Source organism: Podarcis melisellensis, assembly GCF_964234715.1.
Source record: "Podarcis melisellensis genome assembly, chromosome: Z".
NCBI lineage: Eukaryota > Metazoa > Chordata > Lepidosauria > Squamata > Lacertidae > Podarcis > Podarcis melisellensis.
Genome location: NC_138547.1, coordinates 49662637 through 49682292, shown reverse-complemented (window position 1 = coordinate 49682292; position 19656 = coordinate 49662637). Strand labels below are relative to the sequence as shown.

The 19656-nt window shown below is 44.2% G+C and overlaps 1 protein-coding gene across 1 annotated transcript in view; it reads right to left on the bottom strand.

Moving 5' to 3' along the window:
- Nucleotides 1-19656, bottom strand: part of LOC309361801 (P2R1A-PPP2R2A-interacting phosphatase regulator 1-like) — a gene marked incomplete at its 3' end in the record, with an annotated part of 82702 nt that overhangs the window by 19655 nt on the left and 43391 nt on the right. The window lies entirely within an intron of this gene.

The following is a 19656-nucleotide window of genomic DNA, read 5'->3' as shown; positions in this document are numbered from 1 at the left end:
CCATATCCAGTTCTAACTGTAGTTTATTGTCCAACATAGAAACCCATAAAATCTTCTCCAACTTTCATCCTGACTTTGCGAACATCAGCCTATCAGTCAGTTTCTTTGGGAACAATGTTTTGCCATAGACTCCTCTACACATTCCCATTATTTCCTGAGTTTTTGATTCGGTTGTCATCCGATTACTGCTGTCGTTTGGGCCAATTTAATCAATTCACAAAATTTTACTTGCCAGTCCACTACTGATGGGACTATATCTCCCTTCCAGTTTTTGGCCACTAAAATCATAGTGGCAGAATATTTTTTTCTTATCTTTGGGGATTTCTTTTTTCACTATACCCAGAAGGAATGCTTCTGGACTTTTCTCAAACATTATTTTGAACCTCTTTTTTAGTTCTTCATAGATATTACTCTAGAACTTTTGGATTTTATCACACACACCCCATACACAATACCTTGTTCCTTCCGTTGTCTTACATCTCCAACATGCATTTGATTTTAATTTACAGTGGTACCTCGGGTTAAAGACGCTTCAGGTTACAGACTCCGCTAACCCAGAAAAAGTTAAGAACTTAACTCGGTTAAGAATTTTGCTTCAGGATGAGAACAGAAATCGCACAGTGGCGGCAGCAGGAGGCCCCATTAGATAAAGTAGTGCTTCGGGTTAAGAACAGTTTCACGTTAAGAGTGGACCTCGAGAACTAATTAAGTTCTTAACCCACTGTATATGTTTTAGCTCATCTGGCCGGGGTCACGTACCACCTGTACCACATCTTCATTAGATTTTCCTTGATTGTGTAACAGGCAGTAAAATTGACATCTTGTCTCCACAGCCTTTCCCACTGATCCATCCTGACTGCATACTCAAAATCCTGGCTCCACTTAATCATAACCTCCTTTACCTCTTTGTCTTTCAATTCCCATTGTGGGGAGGGGGGGCACACTTGCCTGGATGATCCGGAGGCCTCTTGCACCAAAGGTGGTTCAGTGAGATGGAGCAAAAGGGAAGAAACATGCATATAAAACCTTTGGAGGTTTCATCTGAAGAAGGCAATGGAAGAGTATCCAGGGTTTAATGCAGTGTTTCCCAACCTTTTTTGGGCAAAGGCACACTTGTTTGATGAAAAAAATCTCGAGGCACACCACCATTACAGCCCCGTGACGTCAGCGCGCAGCGTCACGCCGGGAGGGACGCACGAAAGTGTAACTTTCAATTTTTTTCCCCTCCCCCTTGCCGGGGAACCTCCAAGCTTTGGGGGTGGGGGGGGAGGAGGCAGCAAAGCGAGGGACTGAGGGACTCCTCCAACGACAAGGGTTGGGGAAGAAGAGAAAGGGCTATTCCGCTCCAGTCACGGGAGGGGAATATGTACTGGCCCAACTGGTGTGCGGTCTTCGGAAAGCAGGGTGCGGGAAGGAAGCCTAGGCTCGGGGTCCACCGACCTCGGCGGAGAAAGGCAACAACCGGAGCCGATTACGAGCCGGCGCGTGCGTGCAGTGGCTGGCCTCAAGCTCGGGAAGCTGCGCGCGGCGATGTTGACGCGGGGCGCGCGAGAGCTTGGGGGCGGGGCGGGAGAGAGAGACAAAGAGTTGGCAGCACCAGGCGCTGTTACTTATTGCGCTGCGGACGCTGCCAGCAACTGCGGTGGTTGTGCGGCGGCCGCCGCCGCAGAACGTCCTCGTCAGTCAGCTGAGCTGCCTGGCGGCGTAGGGAGCCGAGGGGCGGGGCTTCCTTTCTGAAGGAGCTGAGGGTGGGGGTCCTCCGGCGCCTTCGGTGAAACGGCGCCGGCCCAGAGCGCTTCTAGGAGGCTGCCTTTGTGCGCGACGTAAAGCCCTCTTTCCCTCCCTCCAGCCCCGTGTCACATGTGGAAAAGGGGGCTGGATCCAGTGACGCAACTCGGAAAACTGTTAGGGAAGCCAGAGCAGGAAAGTGAGTGGGAGGCGGCGGCGCCGCTTTAAGCCACGTTTCCTTTTTGAAAGAGAAACCAGTGTTTCCCAACCTTTTTTGGACTCGCTCGCGGCACACCAGGCAACATCTCGCGGCACACTAGTGTGCCGCGGAACACCGGTTGGGAAACACTGGTTTAATGTGAACCAGGGCTCAGCCAAAATTATCATTTCTTCCCTGACAACCATCCTGGGAAAAAACTGCTCAAAGGAAGGCAGATGAATAAATGAGCAAACCGTGTTTTGGTGAATGGCTCAGTGCTGGAACTTGTGAAGTCCTGAAAACTGGGATCAGTCCTCTTTTCCTTTCTTTTCTTTAAATAATTTTTATTGCATTTTACATTGTTATCTTTTCCACAAATATATCTTAACAAATAATAACAGGTTAACCCCCCCCTCAAACTTCCCCTTTTGGTTTTTTACATGAAAAAAAATGGTCCTGCTTACAATACTATACTTCAGTACTATATTCTTAAATAAAATGTTGTTCTATCCTGACATTCTATCATTTCAATGTTTCTGTTGTTAATTGTCAGTGTCTACTCAAACCCTGTGAGCGAGTCCATTTCTTTACATTGATTCTGTATATACAACATAAATGGTTTCCAATCTCGTCTCAAAGTCTTTCAGTTCATTTCGCCATTTCAGCAAATTCCACCAGTTTTTTTATCACTTTTCCATCTTTGGGTGAATAAAACCCTCACCACAGTTGTAGCTGATGTGTTATGTGCAGAATGCAACCTTCCGCCACCCCCCGCAATATCTTGTTCCATTCATTGAAATGCCTTCGCTGCATTTTGGCTAGTTGCAATATCCAGTTCAAAATGCTGGCAATTCTTTTCGATGGCTAGTTTGTTTTTTTAAAAAAAACTTTCTAAACCACCTTTCCTAACATAAAAAGATATACAGCTGGCTGTGACACAAGGGGGGTCTTCTCTGTGAGATTGCCAATGGGCACAGAAAGAACGGCACTATTCTGAGGATCCGAGAGAGGTGGCCAATTCCATCACAGAGCCAAGGAACACATCGCACACTGAGAGCTAGTGTGGTGTAGTGGTTAAGAGCAGTGGACTCATAATGTGGTGAACCGGGTTTGCGTCTCCGCTCCTCTGCATGCAGCTGCTGGGTGACCTTGGGCCAGTCACACTTCTCTGAAGTCTCTTAGCCTCACTCACCTCAAAGGGAAAGGAGATTGTTAGCTGCTTGGAGACTCCTTCGGGTAGTGATCAAGTAGGATATCAAATCCAAACTCTTCTTCTTCTTCTTCAAGGGCAAGAGCCAAGCATTTAAGATCATAGAAAGTAAAAGAAAAGTGGCACATTAATTTGCAACACACAGGAACCCTGCTGGCAACAACATTGCCTCTCTTTGCCACCTACTGTTATGAATTTGTTTTTGGTAAAAAGAAGCATAAACCAACTCTCCCACAGGAACATGGGGTGGGAGGGCGAGGAGGATGGGAGGGATGCATACTTTTATTTATTTATTTTTATTTCTTCTTATAGTATTACATTTTTTTAAAAAATAACATCTTCTAACATTTCTTCCTTTACATTCTCTAAATATATTTCCAATTCCCAATAAACTGCAATCTACTCACAGTGTGAAAAAAACCTAGCAGTGATCTACCCATTGTTGTTGGACGGACCAAAGTTGTTGAGTTGAGCTGGGGGGGGGGGAACACACAGAATTGTTGAGCTGTTTTTGGGAAGCCCGAGTTGTTTGATCTTTTATTGGGAAACCAGAGTTGTTTGATCTTTTTTTCGGAAGAGCAAAGTTGTGGAGCTTTTTTAAAGGAATCTAGAGTTGTTCAGCTGTTTTTGGGAAGCCCGAGTTGTTGATCTTTTCATGGGAAGGCAAAGTTGTTGAGCTTTTTTGGGGGGTGGGAGGGGATCACTGAGGGGCCGGAAATCTATCAGGATCTACCAGGAACACCCCATGATCTGCCAGTAGGTCGCAATCTACTTGTTGGACATGCCTGGTATATTTGGTGTGTGTGTGTGTGTGTGTGTGTGTGTGTGTGTGCGCAATATTAAAATAACAACAACAATAAAAAAAACTTTCTTGGGCTCCATGATCACTGCAGAGGGTGACAGCAGACATGAAATTAAAAGACGCCTGCTTCTTGGGAGAAAAGTGACGGCAAAGCTAGACAGCATCTTAAAAAGCAGAGAGTTTCTCCTCAGGAACTGTCCTAGAAACAATACTCTTCACCCTAAAGCTGTCCTGTTAATGCATGGTCTGCTCCAGGTCCCTAGCAACGCAAGTAAAAACAAGGAAAGGTCATGAAGGTTTAGCGAAATCCAGCAGAAGAAGGTGTGGTGGCCCTTCATTTAAAGTCAGCCAACACCCTTTGAAAACTAATCTGGATCCCATATACGGCTCACGATTCCAGCCCTGGGTGGCTTGCTAGTTTTTTTCCATTGCTGTAATTCAAAATTATCTCCCCGCCGTGTATGTACACAGTTTAGATAGCTACACAAAGGAGAAATGACTGAAGCGTTGAGGAATTTTTAGTGTCGAGAGGGAGACTGAGTGTGGGGTGGGGGAAGGACAGAGAGACAAAAGCTCCTTCAGAAGGCAAGGAGCAAGGAAAGCAATGCTACTATACGGTGCAACGTTGGTTTTCAAATGCTGCAAACCCGGAGGGAAGTGTTCCGTTTGGTGGACTTTTCCCAGAAGCCGAACGTTCTCTGTTTTGAGCACGCTCAGGCCTGTCTCGACCTGGGGGTGCAAGGGGGTGTAGGGAACCAGGGCGCCGGATTCTGGGGGGTGCCCAATGTATACCTATTGTATACAGTGGTACCTCTACTTACGTGCCCCTCTTGTCACATATCCTTTGAGATATGTGCGCAGCAAGCCTGGAAGGATTGCGGAAACCTTGGGATCCGGCCAGATCTCCCGAATGGATTCCGCCTGCAACTGTACCAGCCCCTCTCTATTGGCAGCAGTGAAAAGCACGGGAGTGAAAGTCCCTGCCCCCACCCTCTGCCACTCTGTTACTCTATGGCGGCAAATATTTCCCCCCCCCCCCAAAAAAAATTGGGGTGGCTAAACTAAATGACAAAACTAGGCAGCATTTTAAAAATCCGAGACATCACCTTGCCAACAAAGGTCCGTATAGTTCAAGCTCTGGTTTTCCCAGGAGTGATGTATGGAAGTGAGAGCTGGACCATAAGGAAGGCTGATTGCTCAAGAATGGATGCTTTTGAATTCTGGTGCTGGAGGAGACTCTTGAGAGTCCCATGGACTGCAAGAAGATCAAACCTCTCCATTCTGAAGGAAATCAACCCTGAGTGCTCACTGGAAGGACAGATCCTGAAGCTGAGGCTCCAATACTTTGGCCACCTCATGAGAAGAGAAGACTCCCTGGAAAGCCCCTGATGTTGGGAAAGATGGAGGGCACAAGGAGAAGGGGACGACAGTGTTCTCGAAGCTACAAACATGAGTTTGACCTGTTAACGGAAACTTCGAGGGTTCTCTTGGACAAAACAAAGACACCAACCAGGATAACTTGGAGCAAAACAGCAGCCTGTAGGCTTGGCCTTTATTGAACTGTTGCAACAGGGTGTTCCTCTCACGTGCAGGAGAGAGGAAAGACCCAGAAGAATAGTGTGCAAGGTCTTATAAAAACTTTTGAAATTCCCCTCCTCTAGATCAAGCCCACCCCCAGAAACATCATGCATACATTACAGAAAGGAGGGGCTGAGGGAGGCATACATTACAGAAAGGAGGGGCTGAGGGAGGCATACATTACAGAAAGGAGGGGCTGAGGGAGGAGTTGGTGGTAACTTGAGTGTCTTGTCACCTGGCTGGTTCCTCCTTTCCCCCTCCCCTTCCAGGAATTTCTAGGAGACAAAGGGGATTTTGCAGTTTCCTGCCCCCTGAGGGAAGATCTGATCAGTGTCCTTTGTTTGAATCCACTCCCATATGCAGGTTCTTTGTGATCTTGATTGTCTTCTGTCTGGGATCATCAGGGTTGGCATGGGCAGGGCTCCAGTGTATGTGCTGAGACAGTGAAGGGATTATGGCTGACCAGGACCAAGTCACCCCCCCTTTGTCAGTTCTTGTCATATGGAGTAAAAATAAAATGGAACAGTGCAAATCCAATGTATGGTTGATTTTCTATGAATTTATAACAGAAATGTGGCGTATATAGTGTGTGAGTGTGTAGTTTATACAAACAGAATGATTGGGGTGGGGGGGTTCCTGCTACAGACCAAACTGTGGGAGCCAGTGGAAGACCGGAGTGCCTGGCATGCTCAAGACAGCCCTGGTTCTGCTTCTGATTTGAGTGCCACACTTCCGCTTTGAGTGTTACGCTGAGGTCTGTTTTGTGGTCTCCAAAAGAGGTTGAAAGATCTCAAAGCAAATCTTTAAAAAATGCAGTATGAATATCGGCAACTGGGAAGCACTGGCCTGCGAGCGCTCCAATGGGAGAACAGCCTTGACCAAAGGTGTCGTGGGCTTTGAAGACACTCAAACTCGGGACGCAAGGGAGAAACGGGCGAAGAGGAAGGAAGCCTCGCTGGGATCAACTCCCGCCCAGAAACCAATGTCCCCACTGTGGAAGGATGTGTGAATCCAGAATTGGCCTCCACAGTCACTTACAGACTCACTGTTAAAATCCATATTTATGGAAGAAAATCTTACTCGGCTACAAGGGATCGCCGGAGGAGGAGGAGGAGGACAATGACGACAACAACTTGTCCTATTGCAGGCAGGAAAGCAAAGTGACTCTGATTTTTTATTCTGGAAAAGTACAGCTTTGCTACCAGAAAGAGAACTGGCTTTTTCATGCCTGCTGGAAGAAAAAAAAAGCAATTTTCCTGCTTACAAATGTGCAAAGCAGGATTTAAAACAAAATGGTGAAGTAAATTCTAGACTGCAATATGCCCTTTTGTTATGTTGTAAGCCTAAAGTGGCTTATCTCCTGCCAATGAAAACCCAGGAGCTTGAGGAGTTAAAAGTCCAACGCTGATTGCAAAGCAATAGCTTACAGCCAGATTGTTCTGCAAAAGTGCAACCCCGCCCAGTGGTTCTGGTAGTGGTGTTGATAAAGTTTCAAACAAAGGATTCCAGTTTCCACTGGTTGTATGAAGCATATCCTACTGCATTGTGGGCAATATGAGGAAGGGATCAACGGATCAAACCCTTCCTGGCAAATTTGCTGGGAAAATCCGAAGTCCCCCATATTAAATATCTTTCGGAAGACAGGTCAAATGATATTACACTGGTCACGGCAAAGTTTCTCTCGGAGGTTATAAGAAACAAATATCATTATGCCCTAGATCAGGCATGGCCAAACTTGGCCCCCTCCAGATGTTTTAAGACTGCAGTTCCCATCATCCCTGACCACTGGTCCTGTTAGCTAGGGATGATGGGAGTTGTAGTCCCAAAACAGCTGGAGGGCCAAGTTTGCCTATGCCTGGTGCACACCATCACTTCATTTTATGTTTGATACACATGTGTAATAAGGAGTGGCCATTTGTGCCGCTTCAGGTTTGATTCTCACCCATTTCTGTCAACTAAGCTTGGATTCCCACCGTGTGCTGTTACATCAGGCATCTTCAACCTGCAGCCCTCCAGATGTTTTGGCCTACAATTCCCATGATCCCTAACTCACAGGACCAGTGGTCAGGGATGATGGGAATTGGTCCAAAATATCTGGAGGGCCGAAGGTTGGGTATGCCTGTGTTACATTGTGTTAGTGTGCATGCCGTTTGCACCATGTAGCGGTTCTAGCTTTGAGCTGTATCTTTGTGATCCACAATTAGCTGTACAGTGGTACCTCTGGTTGCAAACGGGATCTGTTCTGGAGGTCTGGCTGCATTCCGAGGAATTTGCAACAGGAGGGCTGCTTCTGCACATGTGTGCGTGGCAACAACCAGAAAAATAATTCCGGTATTTTGGGATGCGTTTGCATCCCAAAAATTACGTATCCAGAGTAAGCAGAGATACGACTGTATTCCTGCCCCAATTGGGGGGGATGCAACTTGCAAAATCCTCAGTTTCATAAAGCAACAGGTTACCATAACTTTCCTGTTAGAAGTACACTGAAGGATTTCTAGGGATACACATTATGACATTTATTTGGGCCACCACCACCACCACCCCTTTCAAGCTTAAAGGCGTGAGATTAACTCATCACGACCCTCTGTTTGGGGCAGTTGGTGGTATTGCAAAAGCAACTGCTTTGGGGCTATGCTGGAAAGTGTATCAGGAACCAGGCGGGGGACTAAGGCAAGGAGACAAGGCACCAAGGAAAATTGAGGCAAGGAGCGCTAGTAAAACCATGGAGGCTCACTTTAGAAAAGGCCACATTGCTTCACATCGGCTGGGAAAGAATCCTGAGCCTGCAATGTGTCTGCGGCCGCTGCCCAATGGGAAATAAAACTAATTTCATTTGGTATACAGTGGTACTTCTGGTTAAGTACTTAATTCGTTCCGGAGGTCTGATCTTAACCTGAAACTGTTCTTAACCTGAAGCACCACTTTAGCTAATGGGGCCTCCCGCTGCCGCCGCGCTGCCAGAGCACTATTTCTGTTCTCATCCTGAAGCAAAGTTCTTAACCCAAGGTACTATTTCTGGGTTAGCAGAGTCTGTAACCTGAAGCGTCTGTAACCTGAGGTACAACTGTATATCAATTCTTGGCAAACGTAATAAAACGGAGACAAATGGAGACTTGGCTTGCTTTTCCAAACAGGAACAAAGTATAAGCACGGGGCCTCAGAAGAGGTTTCCAGTGTATTAGTCACTGCAGAAGAAGCCGCGGGGAGAAAGAGCTTTATTTGGAAATGTTGGAAATGGAGGGACACAAAATGGGAGGGTTTTGGCCGCTTCGCTGCAAAGCATGTTTGGAAGAAGGCGACAACTTTCACCCTAAACGCTTGCTTAGGAGGCTCCTCCTCAACACCAGACATGGAATCGTCTACTTCCTTCAGAGTGCTGTAAGAACTGAAGGTCTCCAAGATATAAATTCAATGTTCAATAATGTACAAGGCAAACATGTACATAAAGATGTAAACCACGTGTCTGAAACAGCACAAGAAGACCATCCTGAAACCATTTGGACTCTACCCAATTGACCTCACATGTTCCTCTGCAGGGAGGGAAGCAATGGGGTCACTGGCAGGTCACTGGCTCCCCCCAAAGAAGCTTAACACCTTTGACTCGCCTAAAAAAGCTCAACATTTTTGCCCTGCACTCCCCCAAAATGGGACTTTTCTCTTCCCTAAGAAAAGCTCAACAACTTTGACCTGAACCCCCACAAAGTGAGTAGATCACTGCCAGTTTTTAACTCTGTAGGCAGATTGCAGTCTCTTGGGAGTTGGCCACCCCTGCGAATAATTAATCAAATATTAAAACCTTCCCAAAACTGGGCTGTCTTCAGATGTCTTCTAAAGGCCAGAGAGTTGCTTATTTCTTGAGATCTGATGGGAGGGCGTTCCACAGGGTGGGCGCCACCACCGAGAAGGCCCTCTGCCTGCTTCCCTGTAACTTCGCTTCTTGCCGGAGAGGGACCCTGGCGTCCGGGGTGGAGGCACTCCTTCGGGTCTACTGGGCTGAGGCCATTGAGGGCTTTCAAGGTCAGCACTGACTCTTTGAATTGTGCCTGGAAACGTCACGGGAGCCAATGCAGGTCTTTCAGGACCGGGGTTATGTAGTCTCTGCAGTCCCAGTCCCCAGTCTGGCTGCCGCATTCTGGATTAGTTGTTGTTTCCAGGGCATCTTCAAAGGCAGCCCCACATAGAGCGCATAGCAATAGTCCAAGCGAGAGGTAACCAGAGCATGTGCCGCTCTGGACAGGTAGGGTCTCATCCTGCGTCCCACAAGGAGCTGCTCTGAATGGACCTGCAGAATGGACCTGCACCTCCATGGGTCCAAAATGACCCCCAGGCTGCGCAGCTGGTCCTTCAGAGGCACAGTTGCCCCGTTCAGGACCAGAGAGTCCTCCACACCTGCCCACCCACAACAGACTTCTGTCTTGCAGGATTCAACCTTAACCTGTTAGCAGCCACCCATCCTCCAACTGCCTCCAGACACAGGACCTTCACTGCCTTTACCGGTTCCGATCTGAAAAAAGAGGGTACCATCGGCATACTGATGAACGCCCATCCCCAAACCCACTGGTGATCTCTCCCAGCGACTGTGAGAACAAGTCAAGACGGCGAGCAAAGCTTGAAGGTTTTGAACTTTTAGGTTTGCTATCTTTTGCTTTCTGCATTCGCAGGGCCAAAAACCTTCACACATCACCTTCAAAGTGAAGGAACTCACACACTCCAGACCAAGTTGGGAGACTGTAACCAAATATGGCAGCTTCTGATGGCGACAGCTCCCTGTTTTGCAAAAGGGTGTGGCACCACCGAGGATGGGAAAGGAGAAACTGGGTTGGAATTTAGGGGGGAAACCTCGGCAGAAATACCAAAATGGGGGACTTCCGGAGGCGGCGCGAACGACAATGGCGGTCTCCTTCCCTCTGTGAAGGGGAAGCTCCGCAGAAACGGGTCATCCGCTACGGCGAAGCGGAGACCCTCGTTGAAAAACTGCAGGCAGGAAGCCTGTGGCCGTGGGACTCAGCGGGCACCACTAGCGCCCCCCGAAATCGTAAAGGGATCTCATAAGGGGTTCCGGAGTGTGACGGGGTTGGCGCAGTGCTGAGAGTCGATCGCTCTTTCTGTGGGGTGAAGCCGCGAAGCTGTTGTCGGTGAGCGCTGACCTTTTTCCTGGGACTATTCGGCTAAGAAATGACTACCCGTGAGTAGGGGAAGTTTAACGAACCTGTGATTAATTGAAAAATAGACTTTGAATTTGGCACCGAAGCGGGAGGTGCAACCAGGAAGTCCGTCTCCCGACTCTGTTTAAAGTTATAAAGCAATGACGTTTAAATCTAATGCTCTGGAAACTGTGATTTCAAAGATTTAAATTCCAACATCAAAACAGAAGATCCCCTCAGATAAATTGTGGGGGGAAAGGGACAAATTTGATCTTTGCCTCTCCGTTTTGTGGATTTACAAAAACATTTGAACTCCAGGTAATCGGACTGCCAAGTTGTTAGAGTGGTCAGACTGTTTTGAACTGTCATATTGTAACTCGCACTTTTTGGAGACACTGTAACTTTACTAGGACTAACTCTGCAAAAGTAAAAGGCTTTGGAAGGTTCTCCGGTGATTTGCTACTGTGTAAATTTTTAAGGGACACTTTAAAAATTGAGAAAGACTTTATAAATTGCGACGTTAAAGATTCCCTCTAGTGGAGTATTGAAACTGTGCAGCCACTGGGGATTTTTTCCATCTCAGGATTTGGGGATTTTCCATGGGAAGAGCTGACCGTGGGACTGACCTTGACAGAAGTGGGATGAGCAGGACAACAAGATCAACTAAAACCAAAACACAGCAGCCTAGCATAATTTCTCAACTACACAGATAATCTCTTCCCAGTCTTCCTGTGGCACAAGGGGAAGATTTAGATCAAACTAGGCTTGAGGGAATGGCCTCAGGAGGGGACTTTACTTCTGTATTAAATAAAATTTATGAAAAATTGGATGGCCTAAGTAAGCAAGTGACTGAACAATCAACTAAAATTGATCAAAATACAGCTAGCATTAATAATTTTACCCAGCAAGTGAGTTCAAATGCACAAACCATTGGGAAACTTTTGGAAGAAACTGCGTTGAATCGGGAAATAGCTGAGGAGGCGAAAGAGAAAGTAGAGGCTGTGCAACAGGAAATAAAGCCGATGCGCAAACAAGTTGGGGAACATCAAGATTTTCTGTCTATGATAGAATTGAGAAATAAGGAGAATAATCTGAGGATCAGGTCAGTCCCAGAACTTGAAAAAGAGAACTTAAGTGAGTATCTTACACAGGAATTTATAAAATTCTGGCCTTTGGAAGAGGATAAGGACTTTAAGATAGTAAGTGCGTTCAGACTTGGCAAGGGAGGGAGGAAAATCAGGTTGAGAGACTGCTTGATCTCCCTCAGATCGAAGGAAGAGAGAGATAAGATATTGAGTGCGCACTTCCAGAAAACTTTAGAGATCCAAGATTCAAGAGTGGAAATTTATAAGGACATCGCCAAACATTTGCTTGACCTTAGAGCTAACTATGGAGACTTAGTGGCATTATTGAGAAGTAATAAAGTTGTTTTTAGATGGGAATTCCCCCAGGGAGTAGCTTTCTCATATAAAGGGGAAAAAGTTAAAATAAGATCGGTCGAAGACAAGGAAAAATTCTTGAGTGACCACGGAGGAGACCTTCAAAAAGAGGTTGAGGAAGAATTGAGAGCTTTAAGATCTGGAGTACTAGGCTCAACACTACCACCTTTGGGATCTGGTCAGCTAGGGAAAGTGATACAGTGGTGCCTCGCAAGACGAAAATAATCCGTTCCGCGATTCTCTTCGTCTAGCGGTTTTTTCGTCTTGCGAAGCAAGCCCATTGACAGCTTAGCGGATTAGCGCTACAGCTGTCAAGCGGCTTCCAGCGATCAGCTGTTAAGCGGCTTATCAGCGGAACAGCTGATAAGCGGCTTAGCGGCTTAAGAAAAGGGCGGAAAAAGCGGAAAAAAACCAAGGGGGGATGCAAGATTTTTTTCGTCTTGCGACGCAACCCCATAGGGAAATACGTTTTGCGAAGCGCCTCCAAAACGGAAAACCCTTTCGTCTAGCGGGTTTTTCGTCTTGCGAGGCGTTTGTCTTGCGGGGCACCACTGTACCGCCGTCAAAGGAGGAAGAACATTTGGGAGCAGTAGGAGGGAAATAGAAGTACAGCATCATGTCTCTGCAACTATTAAGTTGGAATATTTGCGGTCTAAATTCCCCGGAGAATAGGAAGCTTTTTCATTTATTAAAAATGGAACAATTGGACTTAATCTGCCTACAGGAAACACATGTGATTAGGCTTCACAGGAAAGTTTTGAGCAATAAAAGATTGGGCCAGGAGTTTATAGCATCGGACAAGGTTAAAAATAGAGGAGTGGTAATTTATGCAAAAGAAAGCCTATCACCTAAATTCATTTTTAAAGATGAACAAGGAAGGATTTTGGCAATTGAAATTCAAATTCAAGGAGAATTTTTTTATTTTAGGCATTTACGCACTAAATGAGGGGAAATCAGAGTTTTATAAGAAGTTGCATGAGAAAATGCTGGACTACATGGACTATAATAACATCATTATGATGGGAGATATGAATGGAGTGGTATCCACGAATATGGATACGGCACAGAAACAGACTGTAACAAAAGAGGGCAGACTACCAAAAACTTACTTTGAACTGACTGACAATATGGTCTTAATTGACATATGGAGAACCAAAAAAACCCTGGAAAGAGAAGGAACATTCTTCTCTGAAGCCAAACTGACATGGACTAGAATTGACCAGATATGGATAACTAGAGCAATGGCACCTAAGATAAAGAAGGTGGAAATCTGCCCAAGAACTTGCTCCGACCATAATGCTGTAAAGATGGAAATGAAATTAACACTGACTGGTTCCTTCAGATGGAAGATGAATGACACCTTACTACGAGACCAAGAGATTATTAAGAAGGCCCAAAAGACATTGAGAGATTATTTTGAAACTAATTTGAGAACCATGGTGGAAAAAAGAGTAATCTGGGACGCAAATAAAGCGGTCATGAGAGGGTTTCTAATTCAACAGAACGCTATAAAAAAGAGGACTCAAAATGAAAAAAAGGATAAAATTTTGAAAAAAATAAAAGAAGGGGAGAGGAAATTAAGGTCAAAACCCAACTCTAAGGAGATTCTGAAAGAAATTAAACTTTACCAAGTACAATATATGAAATTGATAAATCAAGAAGTAGAATGGAAAATAAAACAGATGAGGCAAAAGACATTTGAATCGGCTAATAAATGTGGGAAGCTGCTAGCTTGGCAGTTGAAAAAAAGACAAAAGTTAAACACCATCACAAACCTCGAGATAGAAGGGAAAAATATTCAGAATCCTGTGGAGATTAGAAGGTGCTTCCAGAGATACTTTAAACAACTTTATACACAAGGGCCTCAGAAAGAGACTGATATAGACCAATTTTTAAGATCTAATGGATTACAAAAAATATCTCAATAAAAAAGACAATGTTGAACTACGCAATCACAGAACAGGAGATTGAAGGTGCCATTCAGAATATGCAGTTGGGCAAATCTCCAGGGCCAGACGGGCTAACCTCCAAGTATTATAAAACTTTGAAAGACTACTTAATTCAACCATTAAAGGAGGTTTGCAACGAAATCATGGAAGGGAAGAAGGCACCGGAGTCGTGGAAAGAAGCTTTTATTACGCTTATACCTAAACTAGAGTCTGAAAAGACACAACTCAAGAACTACCGTCCCATCTCCCTGTTAAATGTGGATTACAATTTTTTTGCTGACATTTTAGCTAACAGATTAAAAAAAGTATTAGTGGAGGAGATTCATAAGGACCAGGCAGGCTTTCTCCCAGGTAGACACTTGTCTGATAATACAAGGAATATAATTGACATTTTGGAGATGTTACAAGTGAATATCAATACAAAAGCTGTTTTGATTTTTATTGATGCGGAGAAGGCCTTTGACAATATTTCCTGGAATTTTATGAAGAAAAACCTCAAGGGAATGGGGGCAGGACAAGGGTTTGAAAATGGTATAAGTGCAATTTATTCAGAACAAAAAGCTAAACTGATAGTTAACAATGTGGTGACTGAATAATTTAAGACAGAAAAAGGAACACGACAGGGTTGCCCTATCTCTCCATTGTTATTTATTTCAGTCCTGGAGGTGCTGTTGAATATGATTAGAAGGGACCGTCAGATTAAAGGAATTCAGGTCAGAGCCAAACAATATAAATTGAAGGCTTTTGCAGATGACCTAGTTTTGACATTACAGGAGCCAGAATCTAGTACGAAAAGGGTATTAGAACTGATTCAAGAATTTGGTCATGTGGCAGGTTTTAAATTGAACAAGTCAAAACTAAGGTTTTAGAGAAAAACTTAACACAGATTGAAAAAGAAAGGTTTCGGAATGAGACTGGTTTGACCCTAGTTAAGAAAGTGAAATATCTGGGGATTAATATGACAGCTAAAAATCTGAATCTATTTAAGGACAACTATGAGAAATGTTGGTCAGAAGTTAAAAAAGATTTAGAAATATGGTCTAAATTGAAGCTTTCCTTGTTGGGTCGAATTGCAGTTATAAAAATGAATGTATTGCCAAAAATGTTATTTTTGTTCCAAACTTTAAGGATTGTGGACAAGATGGATTGTTTCAAAAAGTGGCAGAAAGATTTGTCTGGCAGGGCAAAAAGCCCAGAATAAAATTTAAAATATTAACTGATGCGAAGGAAAGAGGGGGATTTGCCCTGCTGGACTTTAAACTTTATTATGAATCAGCAGCATTTTGCTGGTTGAAAGATTGGCTGCTTCTTGAGAACACTGACATTTTGGATTTGGAAGGTTTTAACAATGCTTTTGGATGGCATGCATATTTGTGGTATGACAAGGTTAAAGCGCACAAATCTTTTAAACACCATATTGTCAGGAAAGCATTATTTAATGTCTGGATAAGGTACAAAGATTTATTGGAAAATAAGACCCCAAGGTGGTTGTCACCCATGGAAGCAAAGGCTCTGAAAAGACTCAATATGGAGGCCAAATGGCCGAAATATTGGGAGATACTAGAACTAGAAGGAGACAAATTGAAATTGCAGAGTTTTGAGAAATTAAAGGAAAAAGTGCGAGACTGGCTTCATTATTATCAAGTGAGGCCTATAATTTGGATAAAAAATTGGGTTTCCAGGTGGAAAAATCAAAATTGGAAACAGAACTGTTAGAACCTAAAACTAAGATTCTTTCAAGAATGTATAACTTGCTGTTAAAATGGAATACACAGGATGAAACAGTCAAATCAGCAATGATTAAATGGGCACAGGACACAGGTCATAACATTATGTTTGCAGACTGGGAAAAGTTGTGGACCACCGGTATGAAATTTACGGCATGTAATGCCCTAAGAGAGAATATTATGAAAATGATTTATAGGTGGTACATGACCCCAGTCAAGCTGGCAAAGATTTATCGTCTGCCTGATAATAAGTGTTGGAAATGTAAAGAGTCTGAGGGTACATTCTTTCACCTCTGGTGGACGTGCCCAAAGATTAAGGTTTTCTGGGAGATGATATATAATGAACTGAAAAAGATATTTAAGTATACCTTCCTTAAGAAACCAGAGGCCTTTCTCTTGGGCATAGTTGGCCAATTGGTGTTAAAGAAAGATAGAACGTTTTTTATGTATGCGACAACAGCAGCAAGAATACTCATCGCAAAGTATTGGAAGACACAAGATTTGCCCACCTTGGAAGAATGGCAGATGCAAGTGATGGACTATATGGAGTTGGCAGAAATGGCTGGCAGAATCCGAGACCTGGGAGAAGAATTAATGGAAGAGGACTGGAAGTAGTTTAAAGACTATCTGCAGAAACACTGCAAAGTTTATGAATGTTAAAACAATGTTGGATATGGAAACAATATGGCATTAGTGATATAGTTTTAAAAAGTATGCAAAAATGTAACAGAAAAGGGTAAAAGACTAAAGTTATATTATGTCGAAAGTAAATAACATTTTAAAGGTGTTAAAGTATAAGGAGGAAAGATTGGAGACATAATAGAATGAACTTAATAATTAGAAACGAGATCTGAAAGAGGGTAAGGATTTGCTGTATTTGATTGGGTAAAGAGGAACACAAAAAAGGGAGGCGTGAGGAAGTCAAGAAAGGAAGCTAATTAAGTATGATTTTAAAAGTTGGAGTTTTTATGTTTTGTATTTTGTTGGGTGGAACTTTATTTTTCTGTACTCTATTGTTCTGATTTGTTTTTTTATTGTATCTTTGATTATGTTTTATCTCTTTTCATTTTTGTGGTGGTTATGTGTTTCTCCTTTTGTAAAAACCTAATAAATATATTTTTTAAAAAAAGAAATACAAAAATGGGGGGGGGAGGGATAATTCTGTTTACAAAGGCCTCTGTCTAAATATTCGACACAGAATTAAAAATTCTGCTCTTTATACTCCGTGACTCTTTGGATTCTGTTAGTGTGAGCTGTGGGTTCCTTCTAAGCCATAGGATAAGAGCAGCACACACCCCACATTTCCTAAAACAGGCATGTCCAACAGGCAGATCATGATCTACTGGTAGATCTCTGACCCTTCAGTGATCTACTCCCCGCCCCACAAAAAAAGCTCAATAACTTTGCGTTTCCTAAAAAAACCCTCAAGAACTTTGGCTTTCCTAAAAAAGCTCAGCAACTTTGGCTTCCTAGCAAAAAAGTGGGCCATCAGATTAAGTTCCACTATCGGACTGGGGATTCAAGACCCTCCACTGTGTTTTATATATTCAAATTATGATTGTGTTTTGTGTATATCGCAATGCTCATTCAGTTTCATTCATTCATTTCCAATCATTCAGTTCCATTCATTCATTTGCTCCCTAAAAAAAAGCTCAACCACCTTGGCTTCCCAAAAAAACTGTTTTGTCACAGTGAGTAGATCACAGTCTATTGGGAGTTGGATGTCCCTATCCTAAAATAACGGGACCAAGTTCATTTCCAAAGGACTGATATTTGCCGTTCAAACTCTGCTGTACGGGCTCTCGTGCTTAATTTACTAGTGTTATTAGAAAATAAACCACCAAAGAGGGGACGATTGTTATGAGCTGAATAAACTGCAATAAATTGCCAGTCCTCAATACCTTCCCTCACTTCCTTCGTTGTAGCCTTGTGCGTTACACTGACATTTTATTGTATTGTAGTTTATTGTTTTATTGTATTGTAGTTTATTGTAGTTTATTGTTCCACTGGTCCCATGAACTAGGGATGATGGAAGTTGTAGTCCCAAAAGAGCTGGAGGGCCAAGTTGGGCAATGCCTGATCTAGAGCAGTGGTGGCCAAACTTGGCCCTCCAGCGGTTTGTGGACTACAGTTCTCATCATCCCTGACCACTGGTCCTGTGAGCTAGGGATGATGGGAGTTGTAGTCCCAAAAATAGTTGGAGGGCCAAGTTGGGCAATGCCTGCAAGGGTTTGACTTTACTCCCAAAGGCAGCGCACTCTTCCTTCATCTTACAAGACAGGCGGATGACTTTTTTATTCACATTGCAATCTGCTTTCCCATACATATATATATACACCACATTTTTCTGTCTATAAGATGCCCCCATGTATAAGACGCCCCTTATTTGGGGGGGACTCTGATTTAAGAAAATGGGGGGTGTATAAGACGCCTCCAGTTTTGGACATTATTTTTTAGGGGGGAAACCTAGTCTTATATACGGAAAAATACGTACTCAAAGTGAATGAATTTATTATTACAGTCACAGACCAGTTCTGGCTCACTTACAATCTCAGGAAAATCATAAAAACACAAGAGGAATACATTGAATGGCAATTGGGTCTAACAGGGACAATACGGATATAGCAGTAGTTAAAAACATATAAGTTAAATATTAACTTGGAAGAAGCGGACAATTTGGATCCCTTCCAGTTGTGATCCAGGCCTCACCATGGGACTGAAACTGCCTTGGTCGCGCCTGTCAAGGGGACAGGGGGCAGGTGGGTGTGGAGGGTACTGTTTTGGGGGGACAGGCGGCAGGTGGGTGTGGGGGACTCCCTGGTCCTGATGGGGTAACTGTGTCCCTGAAGGACCAGGTGCGCAGCCTGGGAGTCATTCTGGACTCACAGCTGTCCAAGGAGGCGCAGGTCCATTCTGTGTCCAGGGCAGCTCCATCTGGTACACAGAATGAGACCCTCCCTGCCCGCAGACTGTCTCACCAGAGTGGTGCATGCTCTAGTTATCTCCCGCTTGGACTACTGCAATGCGCTGTATGTGGGGCTGCCTTAGAAGGGGACTTGGAAACTACAATTAATCCAGAATGTGGCAGCTAGACTGGTGACGGGGAGTGGCTGCTGAGACCACATAACACCGGTCTTGAAAGACCTACATTGGCTCCCAGTACCTTTCCAAGCACAATTCAAAGTGTTGGTGCCTAGCCTGAAAGCCCTAAATGGCCCCATCCTGTATACCTGAAGGAGCATCTCCAAACCCATCGTTCAGCTCAGACACTGAGGTCCAGCTCCTAGGGCCTTCTGGCGGTTCCCTCTGTGAGAAATGAGGTTTCAGGGAACCAGGCACAGGGCCTTCTCGGTGGTGGAGCCCCCACTGTGGAACACTCTCCCTCAGATGTCAAAGAAAGAACCAACTCTCTGGCTTTTAGAAGACATCTGAAGGCAGCCTGTTTAGAGAAGCTTTTAATGTTTGACACACTATTGTATTTTAATATTTTGCTGGAAGCCGCCCATGGTGGCTGGGGAAAGCTAGCCAGATGGGTGGGGTAGAAATAATTAATAATAATAATAATAATAATAATAATAATAATAATAATAATATTTCACTAAAATATAACCTAAAATTGTCATTTAAGAGCTTAATCATTTTGGTAGCACAGCTTGTTCCCTAAGTTTTATGGCAGTCGCACGGAATTTGGCCTCCCTGAGCGTGATCTCTGGATCCTTTCAGGAGTTTTAGACATTGAAGTTCGGACCATTTGGAGATTTTTGTATAGCAGGGGTGATAAATGCCGAGCGTAACAAGACATGAGAGATAGTTTCTGCCTAAATCAAGCCGCAGGGGCAGACTCCTTCTGTGTATTATGGATTACCCACGAATCTGCCCT